This window comes from Pholis gunnellus (assembly GCF_910591455.1).
Source record: "Pholis gunnellus genome assembly, chromosome: 18".
In the NCBI taxonomy this organism is placed as follows: Eukaryota; Metazoa; Chordata; class Actinopteri; order Perciformes; family Pholidae; genus Pholis; species Pholis gunnellus.
This window is the reverse complement of record NC_136545.1, coordinates 21,709,862-21,731,594: the sequence shown is the minus strand read 5'-3', so window position 1 is coordinate 21,731,594 and position 21,733 is coordinate 21,709,862.

Genomic DNA, 21,733 nt, shown 5'->3' with positions numbered 1-21,733 from the left:
AATATAATATATAATATAGAAGCCATTCACGACTATTTTCTTTCAATGTAATCATACCAATAGAACCAGTTAGGTTTAGACAACACAACTACTTAGTTAGGTTTAGACAACACAACTACTTAGTTAGGTTTAGACAACAACACTACTTAGTTAGGTTTAGACAACAACACTACTTAGTTAGGTTTAGACAACACAACTACTTAGTTAGGTTTAGACAACAACACTACTTAGTTAGGTTTAGACAACAACACTACTTAGTTAGGTTTAGACAACACAACTACTTAGTTAGGTTTAGACAACAAAATTACTTAGTTAGGTTTAGACAACAACACTACTTAGTTAGGTTTAGACAACAACACTACTTAGTTAGGTTTAGACAACAAAACTACTTAGTTAGGTTTAGACAACACAACTACTTAGTTAGGTTTAGACAACAACACTACTTAGTTAGGTTTAGACAACAAAACTACTTAGTTAGGTTTAGACAACACAACTACTTAGTTAGGTTTAGACAACAACACTACTTAGTTAGGTTTAGACAACACAACTACTTAGTTAGGTTTAGACAACACAACTACTTAGGTTTAGACAACACAACTACTTAGTTAGGTTTAGACAACAAAACTACTTAGTTAGGTTTAGACAACACAACTACTTAGTTAGGTTTAGACAACACAACCACTTAGTTAGGTTTAGACAACAAAACTACTTAGTTAGGTTTACACAACACAACTACTTAGGTTTAGACAACACAACTACTTAGTTAGGTTTAGACAACAAAACTACTTAGTTAGGTTTAGACAACAAAACTACTTAGTTAGGTTTACACAACACAACTACTTAGGTTTAGACAACACAACTACTTAGTTAGGTTTAGACAACAACACTACTTAGTTAGGTTTAGACAACAAAACTACTTAGTTAGGTTTAGACAACACAACTACTTAGTTAGGTTTAGACAACAACACTACTTAGTTAGGTTTAGACAACACAACTACTTAGTTAGGTTTAGACAACACAACTACTTAGGTTTAGACAACACAACTACTTAGTTAGGTTTAGACAACAAAACTACTTAGTTAGGTTTAGACAACACAACTACTTAGTTAGGTTTAGACAACACAACCACTTAGTTAGGTTTAGACAACAAAACTACTTAGTTAGGTTTACACAACACAACTACTTAGGTTTAGACAACACAACCACTTAGTTAGGTTTAGACAACAAAACTACTTAGTTAGGTTTACACAACACAACTACTTAGGTTTAGACAACACAACTACTTAGTTAGGTTTAGACAACAAAACTACTTAGTTAGGTTTAGACAACACAACTACTTAGTCAGGTTTAGACAACAACACTACTTAGTTAGGTTTAGACAACACAACCACTTAGTTAGGTTTAGACAACAAAACTACTTAGTTAGGTTTACACAACACAACTACTTAGGTTTAGACAACACAACTACTTAGTTAGGTTTAGACAACACAACTACTTAATTAGGTTTAGACAACACAACTACTTAGGTTTAGACAACACAACTACTTAGTTAGGTTTAGACAACACAACTACTTAATCAGGTTGAGGAAAGATCCTTGTTTTTCTCTTTTCACACGGGGAACTTTGGCTGAAAGATGTTTGGGTATAAGTGGTGTCTATACTTCTTGGTTCCTGATTATGTGGATGACATATGAAAGGATTTTCGTGGGATACAAACAATTATTGAGCATTACTTCTCGTACATTTAGCTGGAGGAGAGCAGCGTGGATGAGGAGAGATGAGGGTTTATATATCTATATATTTACAAGTGTAGAAAACATAATGAACATAATAAAACAGAATCCATCAGACCACCAGGAAGTAGACCTGTTTGAATTAATAACTTTATTGATCCTCTGACTTGTCATCATCAGGACAACATGTTAATGTCCACTTTATAACAAATACCTGCAGAACTACACACATTCATCAGCTGGACTCTGTGGTTACTGATTGTTAGCTAATATTAGCAACATTACACCTGCTAATCATCACGTTAGCATTGACATTGTGAGCACGCTAGCATTCAGCTCAAAGCAGCCTCACAGAGCTGCTAGCACTCTGCTTTAATGCTCTTTTCTGTGCCTGATGTTAAGCACTGTGAATTATCTGTGTGTCTGAAAGGTGTTCTGGAAATAAAGCAGCCTGGAGGGGGGGGGGGGGGGGGGGGGGAAGCTGAGGAAAAGATGATGGAAGTCAAAGGGAAGAGAGAAGGAAACTTCCAGCAAACAGATGAATGATCCTGTATTTCTTATCATGTTCTTGCACATGGTCTGTGTGTGTTGGTCTGTGTGTGTTGGTGTGTGTGTGTGTGTGTGTGTGTGTGTCCTGGCTTGCCTAATTCAGTAAATCAGTTTTCTCCTCTTCCTCACAGGCGGATCTCGTTGTATTCTCATCGTATTGAATCTCTATCGTGCTTCGTGTTAATGTTGCTGACAAATTACAGCTTGTAAATGTAAAGCGTGTCTGAGGAGACGCCGCTCGCTCGGCGGCATAAAGGAGGAAACATTCAGCTGTTTACTGAACGTTTCTCTCAGGATTGTAGCTCGCGGCGAGCTGACCTCTCTCCTGTCACGCCTGTTGTATGAAAGACGGTGGAGGAATCTGTGTGTGTGTGTGTGTGTTCAGCGGTAAAGGACGTGTCCTCGTATCCTTGTGTCCTCGTCTTGTAGTGTGTGGTTCAAATACAAAACGCTGGAAGCAGAAGAGCAGTAGGTCACTGTTTGTTTTAACAGCTTCAACAAAACAGAAAGAGAAGAAATTCCCTTCATCATCTTCATCATCTTCATCATCTTCATCATCATCTTCATCATCTTCATCATCATCTTTTCCTCCTTTGTACCAAATGAATAGAGTTTAACCTTTACGTTCTTAAACCTTTGTAGTGGTTCAGGTGTAGATTGTGATTCCTGAGAGAGGAGACGTGTGATTGGACGGATCTTTCTAGCAGTAGGATGAAGGTGTTTTCTTCCTTTTTATTTTTTATCTTGGTACCTTTGAAGTTTAGTGAGGACAGTTCAGTCTGAGATATATAATCAGTATTTGTATCCAGATTAAATGTATCTCGTGACCACCAGGGGGCGACTCCTCTGGTCTATAGAAGTCTATGAGAAAATGACTCTACTTCTCTCTTGATTTATTACCTCAGTAAACATTGTAAACATGAGTTTATGGTCTCAATCTCTAGTTTCAAGTCTTCTTCAACACAGCATGATGTTCATTTAGTAAATGATGGTCCATTTAGAGTCACACAGACCATAAAGCAGGGGATGCTTTAGGGGCGGGGCTACACAGTGATTGACAGGTCGACACCACGGTGTTGTTCGTGTTCTCCTCTTGAAACTTTAACCCTTTAGTGTGCACAAACACAAAAAACACAAAAATCAAGTGCAGCCTCTGATGAAAACACAGTTTTTAAAGCAGAACGTCTTACAGCACAATACATGCTGATACTACAGTCCAGTGTGTGTGTGTGTGTGTGTGTGTGTGTGTCTCTGATAGTGAATCCACTGAATTGTGTTTTGTGGAGCGTGGAAAAGCTCTGCTGATGTGACCAATTATAGCTCCACTAACAAAAGGTCACTATTTCATGATACAACCACAACACAACACACAACAACACAACAACACAACACTGCCAAGTAGTCCAGACACATGAAGAAAGTGAGAGGGAGAGGGTGGTAACAGGAGATTTTATATATATATATATGCTGCATATGTCATATATTCATGTATCCTCATTCCTTCATGTCCTCAGTGCACAGAGACTGAAGGAGTTCATATTTCTTCCAGTGACTCTGAACAGAATATAAAATCATTTCTATCAGACTCGGTCACAATAACAAGCTCAGCTGTTCAGACTCTCATCCAGAGATCCAACAGCTAGACTGAACCGAGAGAATGATGTGTATGAGGCGGTGCAGTCCGTGTGAACTGGTGAGTTCACACATTCACCTCTCAGCCGTTTTTTCTGCTGAGCCGTCACATCTTCACACAAACATGGACTCAGTAATCGGCTTTAGTGTTGAACCGCAGCACGGACATCCTGTTCATCTGAGACGATAAGAATTCACTCTCTGCTGTCTTTCTTCATGCGGTCGTCCTTTATGGTCTGTTATCTGAGAGGAGACCAGGTCCACATGGAACCTGAGTTCACTTTGAGAAGGAATCAGACACCAAAAGAGAGACAGACTGGACTCAGTGAGAAAGATGCTGGTCTTAGTGGTTCGTAATTGTACATTTTACAGAATGTTATCAGTCAACTTCTGGTTCTAAAGTGAAGTCAAAGCTTCATGTGTTAGAGCTGCATTCTCTCTAGTGTCCACCAGGGGGCGACTCCTCTGCTTGTATAGAAGTCTATGAGAAAATGACTCTACTTCTCTCTTGATTTATTACCTCAGTAAACATTGTAAACATGAGTTTATGGTCTCAATCTCTAGTTTCAAGTCTTCTTCAATACAGCATGATGTTCATTTAGTACATGATGGTCCATTTAGAGTCACACAGACCATAAAGCAGGGGATGCTTTAGGGGCGGGGCTACACGGTGATTGACAGGTCTCTACGTCCCTCCTCCTCAGTCCTGATATAATCACTTCCTGTTCACTGGTTGATTAAAAACAAGATGGCGACGGACAAAACGCTGAACGTCCACAAACTAATGAGAGACTTCACCATGATGACGTCCACTTCTTACAGACAACACACCAGATCAGATAGGAGACGTTAATCATGAGCTTTAGAGGTATGGCTGGCAGGCTTTATGCTAAGCTAGGCTAATGACTAATGAGAAGGACACAGGGACATGTGGAAAGTCAACACGTCCTAAGCTTAGCGAGCTCACTGTTGTTTTTATAACTGGAATATATATTTTAATTCAACACTCAGAAAATATTTGCAGTTTAGATGATTGTTCTATAAAGAAGACCAGCTGAGTTTAATGACGTCATCTGTTCCTGATCATCACACTCACAGTTCAACGTCCTCATTACTGGGAAAAGATTTCAGTCAAAGTGAGTCAGGACAATGTGTGACTTCAGCGTTTAAAAGGTTTGAGGGGGAAGTGGAATGTGTGTGTGTGTGTGTGTGTGAAACCCGGTCAGCATGGGTGCTGTAGTCATCATCTGCAAGGTTGGAGGTCTGAAATTGAATGTTTCTACTTTATAAAAAGGGGTTCGTGTGAGACGGCTCTACCCGTCCACATGTGGAGGACACAGTCTTCATGTGTTAGACCTGATGAAGGACACAGTCTTCATGTGTTAGACCTGATGAAGGAGACAGTCTTCATGTGTTAGACCTGATGAAGGAGACAGTCTTCATGTGTTAGACCTGATGAAGGAGACAGTCTTCATGTGTTAGACCTGATGAAGGACACAGTCTTCATGTGTTAGACCTGATGAAGGAGACAGTCTTCATGTGTTAGACCCGATGAAGGAGACAGTCTTCATATGTTAGACCCGATGAAGGAGACAGTCTTCATATGTTAGACCCGATGAAGGAGACAGTCTTCATGTGATAGACCCGATGAAGGAGACAGTCTTCATGTGTTAGACCTGATGAAGGAGACAGTCTTCATGTGATAGACCCGATGAAGGACACAGTCTTCATGTGTTAGACCCGATGAAGGAGACAGTCTTCATGTGTTAGACCCGATGAAGGAGACAGTCTTCATATGTTAGACCCGATGAAGGAGACAGTCTTCATGTGATAGACCCGATGAAGGAGACAGTCTTCATGTGATAGACCCGATGAAGGAGACAGTCTTCATGTGTTAGACCCGATGAAGGAGACAGTCTTCATGTGATAGACCTGATGAAGGACACAGTCTTCATGTGTTAGACCTGATGAAGGAGACAGTCTTCATGTGTTAGACCTGATGAAGGAGACAGTCTTCATGTGTTAGACCTGATGAAGGAGACAGTCTTCATGTGTTAGACCTGATGAAGGAGACAGTCTTCATGTGTTAGACCCGATGAAGGAGACAGTCTTCATGTGATAGACCTGATGAAGGACACAGTCTTCATGTGTTAGACCTGATGAAGGAGACAGTCTTCATGTGTTAGACCTGATGAAGGAGACAGTCTTCATGTGTTAGACCTGATGAAGGAGACGGTCTTCATGTGTTAGACCTGATGAAGGAGACAGTCTTCATGTGTTAGACCTGATGAAGGAGACAGTCTTCATGTGTTAGACCTGATGAAGGAGACAGTCTTCATGTGTTAGACCCGATGAAGGAGACAGTCTTCATGTGATAGACCTGATGAAGGACACAGTCTTCATGTGTTAGACCTGATGAAGGAGACAGTCTTCATGTGTTAGACCTGATGAAGGAGACAGTCTTCATGTGTTAGACCTAATGAAGGACACAGTCTTCATGTGTTAGACCTGATGAAGGACACAGTCTTCATGTGTTAGACCTGATGAAGGAGACAGTCTTCATGTGTTAGACCTGATGAAGGAGACAGTCTTCATGTGATAGACCTGATGAAGGACAGTCTTCATGTGTTAGACCCGATGAAGGAGACAGTCTTCATGTGTTAGACCCGATGAAGGAGACAGTCTTCATGTGTTAGACCTGATGAAGGACAGTCTTCATGTGTTAGACCTGATGAAGGAGACAGTCTTCATGTGTTAGACCCGATGAAGGAGACAGTCTTCATGTGTTAGACCTGATGAAGGAGACAGTCTTCATGTGTTAGACCCGATGAAGGAGACAGTCTTCATGTGTTAGACCTGATGAAGGACAGTCTTCATGTGTTAGACCTGATGAAGGAGACAGTCTTCATGTGTTAGACCTGATGAAGGAGACAGTCTTCATGTGTTAGACCCGATGAAGGACACAGTCTTCATGTGTTAGACCTGATGAAGGAGACAGTCTTCATGTGTTAGACCCGATGAAGGACACAGTCTTCATGTGTTAGACCTGATGAAGGACACAGTCTTCATGTGTTAGACCTGATGAAGGACACAGTCTTCATGTGTTAGACCCGATGAAGGAGACAGTCTTCATGTGTTAGACCTGATGAAGGAGACAGTCTTCATGTGTTAGACCTGATGAAGGACACAGTCTTCATGTGTTAGACCCGATGAAGGACACAGTCTTCATGTGTTAGACCTGATGAAGGAGACAGTCTTCATGTGTTAGACCTGATGAAGGACACAGTCTTCATGTGTTAGACCTGATGAAGGACACAGTCTTCATGTGTTAGACCTGATGAAGGACACAGTCTTCATGTGTTAGACCCGATGAAGGAGACAGTCTTCATGTGATAGACCTGATGAAGGACACAGTCTTCATGTGTTAGACCTGATGAAGGACACAGTCTTCATGTGTTAGACCTGATGAAGGACACAGTCTTCATGTGTTAGACCCGATGAAGGAGACAGTCTTCATGTGTTAGACCTGATGAAGGACACAGTCTTCATGTGTTAGACCTGATGAAGGACACAGTCTTCATGTGTTAGACCTGATGAAGGACACAGTCTTCATGTGTTAGACCCGATGAAGGAGACAGTCTTCATGTGTTAGACCCGATGAAGGAGACAGTCTTCATGTGTTAGACCTGATGAAGGACAGTCTTCATGTGTTAGACCTGATGAAGGAGACAGTCTTCATGTGTTAGACCTGATGAAGGAGACAGTCTTCATGTGTTAGACCCGATGAAGGAGACAGTCTTCATATGTTAGACCCGATGAAGGAGACAGTCTTCATGTGATAGACCCGATGAAGGAGACAGTCTTCATGTGTTAGACCCGATGAAGGAGACAGTCTTCATGTGTTAGACCTGATGAAGGAGACAGTCTTCATGTGTTAGACCTGATGAAGAAGACAGTCTTCATGTGTTAGACCTGATGAAGGAGACAGTCTTCATGTGTTAGATCTGATGAAGGAGACAGTCTTCATGTGTTAGACCTGATGAAGGACACAGTCTTCATGTGATAGACCTGATGAAGGAGACAGTCTTCATGTGATAGACCTGATGAAGGAGACAGTCTTCATGTGTTAGACCTGATGAAGGACACAGTCTTCATGTGTTAGACCTGATGAAGGAGACAGTCTTCATGTGTTAGATCTGATGAAGGAGACAGTCTTCATGTGTTAGATCTGATGAAGGAGACAGTCTTCATGTGTTAGACCTGATGAAGGACACAGTCTTCATGTGTTAGATCTGATGAAGGAGACAGTCTTCATGTGTTAGATCTGATGAAGGAGACAGTCTTCATGTGTTAGACCTGATGAAGGACACAGTCTTCATGTGTTAGATCTGATGAAGGAGACAGTCTTCATGTGTTAGATCTGATGAAGGAGACAGTCTTCATGTGTTAGACCTGATGAAGGACACAGTCTTCATGTGATAGACCTGATGAAGGAGACAGTCTTCATGTGATAGACCTGATGAAGGAGACAGTCTTCATGTGTTAGACCTGATGAAGGACACAGTCTTCATGTGTTAGACCTGATGAAGGAGACAGTCTTCATGTGTTAGATCTGATGAAGGAGACAGTCTTCATGTGTTAGACCTGATGAAGGACACAGTCTTCATGTGTTAGATCTGATGAAGGAGACAGTCTTCATGTGTTAGACCTGATGAAGGACACAGTCTTCATGTGATAAACCTGATGAAGGAGACAGTCTTCATGTGTTAGATCTGATGAATGAGACAGTCTTCATGTGTTAGACCTGATGAAGGACACAGTCTTCATGTGTTAGACCTGATGAAGGAGACAGTCTTCATGTGTTAGACCTGATGAAGGAGACAGTCTTCATTCATCAGATCTGATGAAGGAGACAGTCTTCATGTGTTAGATCTGATGAAGGAGACAGTCTTCATGTGTTAGACCTGATGAAGGACACAGTCTTCATGTGATAAACCTGATGAAGGAGACAGTCTTCATGTGTTAGATCTGATGAATGAGACAGTCTTCATGTGTTAGACCTGATGAAGGAGACAGTCTTCATGTGTTAGACCTGATGAAGGAGACAGTCTTCATGTGATAGACCTGATGAAGGAGACAGTCTTCATGTGTTAGACCTGATGAAGGAGACAGTCTTCATGTGTTAGATCTGATGAAGGAGACAGTCTTCATGTGTTAGACCTGATGAAGGAGACAGTCTTCATGTGATAGACCTGATGAAGGAGACAGTCTTCATGTGATAGACCTGATGAAGGAGACAGTCTTCATGTGTTAGACCTGATGAAGGAGACAGTCTTCATGTGATAAACCTGATGAAGGAGACAGTCTTCATGTGTTAGATCTGATGAATGAGACAGTCTTCATGTGTTAGACCTGATGAAGGACACAGTCTTCATGTGTTAGACCTGATGAAGGAGACAGTCTTCATGTGTTAGACCTGATGAAGGAGACAGTCTTCATTCATCAGATCTGATGAAGGAGACAGTCTTCATGTGTTAGATCTGATGAAGGAGACAGTCTTCATGTGTTAGACCTGATGAAGGACACAGTCTTCATGTGATAAACCTGATGAAGGAGACAGTCTTCATGTGTTAGATCTGATGAATGAGACAGTCTTCATGTGTTAGACCTGATGAAGGAGACAGTCTTCATGTGTTAGACCTGATGAAGGAGACAGTCTTCATGTGATAGACCTGATGAAGGAGACAGTCTTCATGTGTTAGACCTGATGAAGGAGACAGTCTTCATGTGTTAGATCTGATGAAGGAGACAGTCTTCATGTGTTAGACCTGATGAAGGAGACAGTCTTCATGTGATAGACCTGATGAAGGAGACAGTCTTCATGTGATAGACCTGATGAAGGAGACAGTCTTCATGTGTTAGACCTGATGAAGGAGACAGTCTTCATGTACAGGTATTGAGGTACTTGTACTTTCATTCATTACCTGATATATTATATATTATATATTATTCTGCTTATTCATCAGAAGAATACTCATGTTCTTACTTTACATTATTGTTGTGGTACTTTTACTGAAGTAAAGGTACTTCTAAAGTACTCCCAGTACTACATTAACACACAGACGAGCAGTTTATCAGCAGGAAATCATTTTTATTCATAAACGTCTTCTACTAATTAACACTGTTTGCTTACTTCATTTCCCAAGATGCAGATCTGCAGATGGTCAGCAGAAACTGTTCAGTGAGCTCAGCTGTTCACCTTCATTATCTCACACACACACACACACACACACACACACACACACACACACGCACACACACACGCGCACACACACACGCACACACACACCATTGTAAAAGAAGATGTTTTCCTCCTCCAGTAGTGGATGAAGTACTCAGATCCTTCACTGTAGTACAATTACACAAGCACAGAAGTCAGTACAGAAGTACAGAAGTCAGCTAAATGTACTATCAGAGATATACATATACTATATACTTATATATATATATATATATATATATGTATATAGTATACTACATATATACAGTACATATAGCTGGTCTTCTTCAGGGCCCTCTGGTCTTGGATCGACCTACTTCCTGGTGTCAGACTGTCAGACCGGCTCAGTGTCTTCAGGTGCAGACCGATCACCTTTTGTCTCAGCTGTCTGTTTCCTTGTTGCTGCTCGTTTATTCTCGTCATTATTCAGTCTGTGTTGTGACTATTTATATCGTAGAACAGCAGAAACACACTTAGTTTACTGATGTGTGTCCCTAAAGGTTTATCAGTCTGGTGTCATTAGATCCATAAAGTCAAAGGTTTATACGTCAAGTTTTAAATTAAATGAGTATAAAAGGATATCATCTCTAAAGTGTGCTGCTGCAGATATCCTCCTGTTCAGAGCTGTATGACGCTTCAGGGCCAGACCACAGACCACAGACCACAGACCACAGACCACAGACCACAGACTACAGACCACAGACTACAGACCACAGACCACAGACCACAGACCACAGACTACAGACCACAGACTACAGACCACAGACCACAGACCACAGACCACAGACCACAGACTACAGACCACAGACTACAGACCACAGACCACAGACCACAGACCACAGACTACAGACTACAGACTACAGACTACAGACTACAGACTACAGACCACAGACCACAGACCACAGACTACAGACTACAGACCACAGACCACAGACCACAGACTACAGACCACAGACTACAGACCAAACACTAACGAGTCGGACACTCTCAGGATGGGAAGGAGAGCTCTCTCGCTGGAACTGACGTTCTTTGAACCTGGTCTGTATGAGAGTGAAAACTGAAAACGGTTAAAGAAGAGCCCACCTAGCTCGACGAGAGTTCGGTCGCTTGGCCGAACGGATGTATTCTAGATTTTTGTGATCTGTCCAGACCACAAACGGCTGCTCCGCCTCCTCTAACCAGTGTCTCCACTCCTCCAAGGCCAGTTTCACCGCCAACAGCTCCCGGTTCCCAATGTCATGATTCCTCTCTGCGTCCGGGAGAAGAAGGCACATGGGTGAACCTTTTGGTCCTCAGCTGAGAAAGGACCGCTCCTACACCAGTGTCCGAGGCGTCCACCTCCACAATAAACTGCCGGGCAGGATCTGGGAATATGAGGATGGGAGCAGAGTGAACCGTGATCTTAACCCACCAAAGGTCCTGCTGCTGCAGAGGACCACGGGAGGGCTCCTGCTGGGAGGTGAGAGCGGTGAGGGGAGCAGCCACGGAACTGTAGTTACGGATGAACCGCCGATAGAAGTTTGCAAAGCCCAAAAAGCGTTGAAGTTCGTTGCGTGTGGACGGGGAGGGCCAGTCAGCAACGGCTTAGGTCTTGGCAGAGTCCATCTGGATATTACCAGCATTGAGAACAAACCCAGGAACGATACCTCTGGTGTGGAACTCGCACTTCTCCGCCTTTACGAAGAGGTGATTCTCCAAAAGCCTTTGTGAATTTGTGACAATAGACTCCAGACTGAAGATTTCAGACCACAGACTGCATGTTCCTACTTGGACCCGAGCGAGCCCAAAAGGTCTCCGCTCGGTTCCGAATGTCGTAGAATGGACTTTTTATAAAGAAATAAAAAAAAGAAATTAATTTCCATTCATGTTTGGAAAAAAAGAATTGTCCAATCAACCAAAGATTCCGTGGACCCCCTGCAGTACCTCCGCGGACCCCCTAGGGGTCGCGGACCCCCTGTTGAAGACCTCTGCCGTAAACATCGTCATCATCAGTTACTGTCACTCGTCCTTGTTTCATCTCCATCCCGTCAGGTTCAGCACATATTTAAACAACCTTTATTAAATCCTGAAAGAGAAACTAAATGTTTTTCTAGATTCCAGAAACAACAGAACTTCATCCTGTTCAGTTCTACTTTCACACGAATGATTCGACAAAGAAAAGTCTCACGTCTGAGGAGCTGCAAGCAGAGAATGATGTACTTGTAATTAGTAACTGAGGACTGAGGACTCTGGTTTCCTCTGGTTTCCTCTATAAACCTCTGAACTGTCAGACTGTGTCTGTGTTTCGTGTGTTGGTCCATGTGTGACATCATTTATGGTGAAATGGTGAAGCTGGCGGCTCAAATACTCCTCGTCAGCAGTCACATCAGATTTCAGCACGATGTGAGCAGCAGGAGAGTCTCCTCGTCTCCTCGTCTCCTCGTCTCCTGGGACACAAACGTCCTCCAGCAGGTCTCATTGTCCTGAAGGTCACACTGAGTGCTGCCACTCGGCTCCGCCCACCAACAAGAAAACAGCTGATGAAGGCCGAATATAATCAAACAGTGTTGAGAGGAGACAGAGATGGCTGAGCTCCATGAAGCAGCTATGAACGCATTAAAACATTAAAACATGACAACATGAAGGATCTGTTCTCTGTCCTCATCCTGCAGGAAGTCAATAATCACATGTGGCTAGTCAAAGATTCAGACCTGATTACATTTAATCTGAAGATACTTTTATAAAATAACTTTGATGATTTGATTCTTGATGTGAAAACAATCAAATAAAATGTATTGGAACAATGCAAAAATGCAAAATGATGATGATATTAATCATAAATCCTTTATGTGCTTCATGATTATTATTTAGACAGATGTGTGTGTGAAGCTGCTAAAAACATATGAACAAGTTCAACAGTTTCCTTCAGTGTTCATCATCTTCAGTCTGGACAAACATCTGGAGGACAACATCTGTTTAATGAGGACTGAGGATACGATCAGCTGTCTCCAACAGATTTAGTGTCTTCATTAAACACCGGTCCTCCTCCAAGCTGCACTGTGAATGTCTAAAGACAAGAAGACGTGATTCCTCTGTAGAAAATGTCCCCTTTAAACCACACGGAGAGGTTTATTGTCCTGAAGCAGCAGAAGAGAACAAAAGAAGAACAAAGGAGGGAAAGTTAAAGTGCAGCCTCATCCCACAATACTGATGATGTCAGCAGAGAGAGTCTGTATATCGACAGACAGACAGAAGACGTGTCTGTGTATCAACAGACAGACAGAAGACGTGTCTGTATATCGACAGACAGACAGAAGACGTGTCTGTGTATCAACAGACAGACAGAAGACGTGTCTGTGTATCAACAGACAGACAGAAGACGTGTCTGTATATCGACAGACAGACAGAAGACGTGTCTGTGTATCAACAGACAGACAGAAGACGTGTCTGTGTATCAACAGACAGACAGAAGACGTGTCTGTATATCGACAGACAGACAGAAGACGTGTCTGTATATCAACAGACAGACAGAAGACGTGTCTGTATATCAACAGACAGACAGAAGACGTGTCTGTGTATCAACAGACAGACAGAAGACGTGTCTGTATATCAACAGACAGACAGAAGACGTGTCTGTATATCAACAGACAGACAGAAGACGTGTCTGTATATCGACAGACAGACAGACAGAAGACGTGTCTGTGTATCAACAGACAGACAGAAGACGTGTCTGTATATCGACAGACAGACAGAAGACGTGTCTGTATATCGACAGACAGACAGAAGACGTGTCTGTGTATCGACAGACAGACAGACAGAAGACGTGTCTGTGTATCGACAGACAGACAGACAGAAGACGTGTCTGTGTATCAACAGACAGACAGAAGACGTGTCTGTATATCGACAGACAGACAGAAGACGTGTCTGTGTATCAACAGACAGACAGAAGACGTGTCTGTATATCGACAGACAGACAGAAGACGTGTCTGTATATCAACAGACAGACAGAAGACGTGTCTGTATATCAACAGACAGACAGACAGAATGGATTGTTTGGTCCTCACAGCTCTGATTGATGAGAAACACAACACACTCTTCAGTATCAGAAAGCAAAGACAGCAGCTTCCAGGATTAAAACAGCTCCTGGAGGAGGTTCTGGATTTATCTTCCAAATATATAAACAGCCGGAACACGAACATGTCACACCGTCAACATGAAACACGCTTCACTTTGTCAAAGCTGCTGCTGGTTCACATTCTTTATATGGCCTGTTGGTAGTAGTTAGTAGATTTATGTGAGGAAGAGTCTCTCTGTCTGTCTGTCTGTCTGTCATATCTAAGCTAAATCAATATATCTATCTAAGCTAAATCAACATATCTATCTAAGCTAAATCAATATATCTATCTAAGCTAAATCAATATATCTATCTAAGCTAAATCAACATATCTATCTAAGCTAAATCAACATATCTATCTAAGCTAAATCAACATCATTTTACAGTGTTAAATCTTTTTACAGGAACTGTTCAGTCTTTATACAGGAAGTGTTCATTCTTCATACAGGAAGTGTCCAGCCTTTATACAGGAAGTGTTCAGTCTTTATACAGGAAGTGTTCATTATTTATACAGTGTGTGTTCAGTCTTTTTACAGGAAGTGTTCAGTCTTTATACAGGAAGTGTTCATTCTTCATACAGGAAGTGTTCATTTTTTATTCAGGAAGTGTTCAGTCTTCATACAGGAAGTGTTCATTCTTCATCCAGGAAGTGTTCATTCTTCATATAGGAAGTGTTCATTCTTCATATAGGAAGTGTTCATTCTTTATTCAGGAAGTGTTCATTCTTCATACAGGAAGTGTTCATTCTTTATTCAGGAAGTGTTCAGTCTTCATACAGGAAGTGTTCATTCTTTATTCAGGAAGTGTTCATTCTTCATACAGGAAGTGTTCATTCTTCATACAGGAAGTGTTCATTCTTTATTCAGGAAGTGTTCAGTCTTCATATAGGAAGTGTTCAGTATTTATTCAGGAAGTGTTCAGTCTTCATATAGGAAGTGTTCAGTATTTATTCAGGAAGTGTTCAGTCTTTATACAGGAAGTGTTCATTCTTCATATAGGAAGTGTTCATTCTTTATTCAGGAAGTGTTCAGTATTTATACAGGAAGTGTTCATTCTTCATACAGGAAGTGTTCAGTATTTATTCAGGAAGTGTTCAGTCTTTTTACAGGAAGTGTTCATTCCTTATTCAGGAAGTGTTCAGTCTTTATACAGGAAGTGTTCATTCTTCATACAGGAAGTGTTCATTCTTTATTCAGGAAGTGTTCAGTATTTATACAGGAAGTGTTCATTCTTCATACAGGAAGTGTTCATTCTTTATTCAGGAAGTGTTCAGTCTTCATACAGGAAGTGTTCATTCTTCATCCAGGAAGTGTTCATTCTTCATATAGGAAGTGTTCATTCTTCATATAGGAAGTGTTCATTCTTTATTCAGGAAGTGTTCATTCTTCATACAGGAAGTGTTCATTCTTTATTCAGGAAGTGTTCAGTCTTCATACAGGAAGTGTTCATTCTTTATTCAGGAAGTGTTCATTCTTCATACAGGAAGTGTTCATTCTTCATCTTCATACAGGAAGTGTTCAGTATTTATTCAGGAAGTGTCCAGCCTTTATACAGGAAGTGTTCAGTCTTTATACAGGAAGTGTTCATTATTTATACAGTGTGTGTTCAGTCTTTTTACAGGAAGTGTTCAGTCTTTATACAGGAAGTGTTCATTCTTCATACAGGAAGTGTTCATTTTTTATTCAGGAAGTGTTCAGTCTTCATACAGGAAGTGTTCATTCTTCATCCAGGAAGTGTTCATTCTTCATATAGGAAGTGTTCATTCTTCATATAGGAAGTGTTCATTCTTTATTCAGGAAGTGTTCATTCTTCATACAGGAAGTGTTCATTCTTTATTCAGGAAGTGTTCAGTCTTCATACAGGAAGTGTTCATTCTTTATTCAGGAAGTGTTCATTCTTCATACAGGAAGTGTTCATTCTTCATACAGGAAGTGTTCATTCTTTATTCAGGAAGTGTTCAGTCTTCATATAGGAAGTGTTCAGTATTTATTCAGGAAGTGTTCAGTCTTCATATAGGAAGTGTTCAGTATTTATTCAGGAAGTGTTCAGTCTTCATATAGGAAGTGTTCAGTATTTATTCAGGAAGTGTTCAGTCTTTATACAGGAAGTGTTCATTCTTCATATAGGAAGTGTTCATTCTTTATTCAGGAAGTGTTCAGTATTTATACAGGAAGTGTTCATTCTTCATACAGGAAGTGTTCAGTATTTATTCAGGAAGTGTTCAGTCTTTATACAGGAAGTGTTCATTCCTTATTCAGGAAGTGTTCAGTCTTTATACAGGAAGTGTTCATTCTTCATACAGGAAGTGTTCATTCTTTATTCAGGAAGTGTTCAGTATTTATACAGGAAGTGTTCATTCTTCATACAGGAAGTGTTCAATCTTTATTCAGGAAGTGTTCAGTCTTCATACAGGAAGTGTTCATTCTTCATCCAGGAAGTGTTCATTCTTCATATAGGAAGTGTTCATTCTTCATATAGGAAGTGTTCATTCTTTATTCAGGAAGTGTTCATTCTTCATACAGGAAGTGTTCATTCTTTATTCAGGAAGTGTTCAGTCTTCATACAGGAAGTGTTCATTCTTTATTCAGGAAGTGTTCATTCTTCATACAGGAAGTGTTCATTCTTCATCTTCATACAGGAAGTGTTCAGTATTTATTCAGGAAGTGTCCAGCCTTTATACAGGAAGTGTTCAGTCTTTATACAGGAAGTGTTCATTATTTATACAGTGTGTGTTCAGTCTTTTTACAGGAAGTGTTCAGTCTTTATACAGGAAGTGTTCATTCTTCATACAGGAAGTGTTCATTTTTTATTCAGGAAGTGTTCAGTCTTCATACAGGAAGTGTTCATTCTTCATCCAGGAAGTGTTCATTCTTCATATAGGAAGTGTTCATTCTTCATATAGGAAGTGTTCATTCTTCATACAGGAAGTGTTCATTTTTTATTCAGGAAGTGTTCAGTCTTCATACAGGAAGTGTTCATTCTTCATCCAGGAAGTGTTCATTCTTCATATAGGAAGTGTTCATTCTTCATATAGGAAGTGTTCATTCTTTATTCAGGAAGTGTTCATTCTTCATACAGGAAGTGTTCATTCTTTATTCAGGAAGTGTTCAGTCTTCATACAGGAAGTGTTCATTCTTTATTCAGGAAGTGTTCATTCTTCATACAGGAAGTGTTCATTCTTCATACAGGAAGTGTTCATTCTTTATTCAGGAAGTGTTCAGTCTTCATATAGGAAGTGTTCAGTATTTATTCAGGAAGTGTTCAGTCTTCATATAGGAAGTGTTCAGTATTTATTCAGGAAGTGTTCAGTCTTCATATAGGAAGTGTTCAGTATTTATTCAGGAAGTGTTCAGTCTTTATACAGGAAGTGTTCATTCTTCATATAGGAAGTGTTCATTCTTTATTCAGGAAGTGTTCAGTATTTATACAGGAAGTGTTCATTCTTCATACAGGAAGTGTTCAGTATTTATTCAGGAAGTGTTCAGTCTTTATACAGGAAGTGTTCATTCCTTATTCAGGAAGTGTTCAGTCTTTATACAGGAAGTGTTCATTCTTCATACAGGAAGTGTTCATTCTTTATTCAGGAAGTGTTCAGTATTTATACAGGAAGTGTTCATTCTTCATACAGGAAGTGTTCATTCTTTATTCAGGAAGTGTTCAGTCTTCATACAGGAAGTGTTCATTCTTCATCCAGGAAGTGTTCATTCTTCATATAGGAAGTGTTCATTCTTCATATAGGAAGTGTTCATTCTTTATTCAGGAAGTGTTCATTCTTCATACAGGAAGTGTTCATTCTTTATTCAGGAAGTGTTCAGTCTTCATACAGGAAGTGTTCATTCTTTATTCAGGAAGTGTTCATTCTTCATACAGGAAGTGTTCATTCTTCATCTTCATACAGGAAGTGTTCAGTGTTTATTCAGGAAGTGTCCAGCCTTTATACAGGAAGTGTTCATTATTTATACAGTGTGTGTTCAGTCTTTTTACAGGAAGTGTTCAGTCTTTATACAGGAAGTGTTCATTCTTCATACAGGAAGTGTTCATTTTTTATTCAGGAAGTGTTCAGTCTTCATACAGGAAGTGTTCATTCTTCATCCAGGAAGTGTTCATTCTTCATATAGGAAGTGTTCATTCTTCATATAGGAAGTGTTCATTCTTTATTCAGGAAGTGTTCATTCTTCATACAGGAAGTGTTCATTCTTTATTCAGGAAGTGTTCAGTCTTCATACAGGAAGTGTTCATTCTTTATTCAGGAAGTGTTCATTCTTCATACAGGAAGTGTTCATTCTTCATACAGGAAGTGTTCATTCTTTATTCAGGAAGTGTTCAGTATTTATACAGGAAGTGTTCATTCTTCATACAGGAAGTGTTCATTCTTTATTCAGGAAGTGTTCCGTCTTTATACAGGAAGTGTTCATTCTTCATACAGGAAGTGTTCATTCTTTATTCAGGAAGTGTTCAGTCTTCATACAGGAAGTGTTCATTCTTTATTCAGGAAGTGTTCATTCTTCATACAGGAAGTGTTCATTCTTTATTCAGGAAGTGTTCAGTCTTTATACAGGAAGTGTTCATTCTTCATACAGGAAGTGTTCAGTATTTATACAGGAAGTGTTCATTCTTCATACAGGAAGTGTTCATTCTTTATTCAGGAAGTGTTCAGTATTTATACAGGAAGTGTTCATTCTTCATACAGGAAGTGTTCATTCTTTATTCAGGAAGTGTTCAGTATTTATACAGGAAGTGTTCATTCTTCATACAGGAAGTGTTCATTCTTTATTCAGGAAGTGTTCAGTATTTATACAGGAAGTGTTCATTCTTCATACAGGAAGTGTTCATTCTTTATTCAGGAAGTGTTCAGTATTTATACAGGAAGTGTTCAGTCCTTTAGGACTTACATTCTAGTGTTTGATTGACAGCTCAGCCCGTCCAGAAGACAGAGGACCCTACAGACAGATGGACAAACTGAAACTCCTTTAAATGTCGTCCATTTAATAAAGTCTTCCTTACAGAGCTCCTGTCTCGTCCTCCTCCTCTTCCTCCTCTTCTTCCGCTATCTGCTGTTATAATTACACCCCCCACTCCTGTTGCTATGGTGACAGGCAGACACAGTGTCCTTTTAGTCACAGACATTACATACATACCGTAACAGGTGCCTCACACACACATACACATGCACACACACACACCTATACACACACATATACACATACACATACAAAAACATACACATCAACACATGTACACATACACATGCACACACACACACCTATACACACACATATACACATACACATACACAAACATACACATCAACACATGTACACACACATATACACATATGCAAAACATTTTTTTTATGGTTTTCAGGATCTTAACATCTTAAACCCATTGGACACCATTTTGAGGCCGCTGCTCGAAAATCACATTCCCCTACTAAAAAGACTAATTCTGTAACTACATGGTCTATTTTAATACATTTTTTGATGTTATATTAAAGGGAACACTTGTGAGATTTGTTCAGATGTGTAAATATTGTGTATATGTTACTGGTTAATAGTAAATGAAGAGGCCACACAGCTACATTTTCAGGTTCGCCTGAAAAGAATGCACTTTTATTGATAATATTTATTTGAAATAATGCAGCTGAAAGCCTAAAAACTCTCCCAAATCATAGCACAACATGTCAGTAGTCTCACAAAAAAGATGTGGCTTTGATAAAGTGAAGCCGGCCAAAGTTATAGAGGTTTCAGTACGGAGAGGTCAAGCGAGGTCAAGCCAAATTCTCATTTTGGAACCAGCTGTTGCAGCTGTTCTATTCCAATTTGATATACTCTATAACTATATATTCCACTTGTTTTATCACTAATAGTGTTCAATCTAACCTAACACAGCAGTTTGGCATCATGTTGAGAGCCTGAATCCTCTCTAAGGCTGTAAACCATGAATCCATTCTCGTCTGAGCTCCAGTCTTCATGTGTGTGTTGGAAGCTCAGGAAGCCTTATGATTGGTCAATGTTAGAAAATGACACAATTTTAGACGCGTCAGAGTCTCAGCAATGCGGTAGTTAATGCCTGGTGTTGATTGACAGTCTTTAGCCAGTAAAAATAAAAAAAACGCCTGACCCCCCCCCCCCCCCCCCCCGGGTCCCACACGTTAGGTTGACCCCCCCTTCACCAGGAAACAGATGAGACACACATGCATAGGAGCAGAGTTTAGCAGGCAAACAGGGAATCGTGCCGTTCTTTTCATGATTCAGCTAAAGGTGAGGTGCTGCTGTGATTTCCTTCGGTGCAGCGGTTTGTTGTTCTGCCGTTTGTTTGTTCACAGCGTTGTTCTGGTTTCACGGAGAGACATTCTGAAGAATTCTCTGGATCCGTTGTCCTCATGCTTTAGGATTTTTGTTTTTGTTTTTTTTATGCTCATTGACAGTTTAAAGTATTAAAACCAAACTAAATGATGACGTACATGAAGCAGGAAGAGCTCGGCTGTAACCTTCATCACCATCATCATCGGTTAGCTCAGTAGCTAGAAGTGACATCATGAAGCCAGCTGCTCTTTGTTATTCATAATGAGGCTGAGAAATATATTCAGTATTTATGTGTATTAATATATATTTTAGTGTTTCTTGTTGAGCAGCTGTTCAAACTGAATCACATGACAGAAACTGTGTTTTATGAATGATGAAGTGATTGTGTGTTTGTGTGTTTGTGTGTTTGTGTGTTTGTGTGTTTGTGTTCAGACAAAAGGAGATGAACTGCAGCAATGAGTGAGGACAGAGAACACACTCGGAGTCACTGCAGAGGAACACTGATTAAACAGGGAGTCACTACACACACACACACACACACACACACACACACACTACCGTGTGTGTGTGTGTGTAGTGAGTCAGACTCAGGTCTTTATTCTCTTTTCACACAAATTTAAACTTCATGATTTGTTTGGAGGCCGTCTGTCGACTCTCGTTACCTGAAGAACTTCGTCCTCCTGCAGCCCTGCAGGACTCTCAGACCTGATCCAGATGAGGTGGAGCAGGAAGTCTGTCGCTAAGAGCACAGCTGACATTTAACACAGTTAGACTCTGAACAACAAACTGCAGGGGGGGGGGGGGGTAATAACGTGATAATGACATCATCTGGGACTCAGTTGTGTCTTTTTTAGGATCAGTTATGACATCATTGATCACATGGTATTCACTTCATGTAAAGAACCACAGAGGTGATCCGGATCACTTCCTGGCCCTTTAAGAGACTCAGCTGATGATCCAAGATGGCGTCTCTGTTGAGCTCTTCCTCTGTTTGTTCAGTCGTCTGCTCGTCATCTTTTATTCACCAGAGACAAACTCCTCCCACAACAACAAGACGTTTCACTGGCTTCAGGTGGAGCACCGTCTACAGCAGAGGTCACGACCTCTTCTGCGTCACGGACCGGTTTCATGTTAGACAATG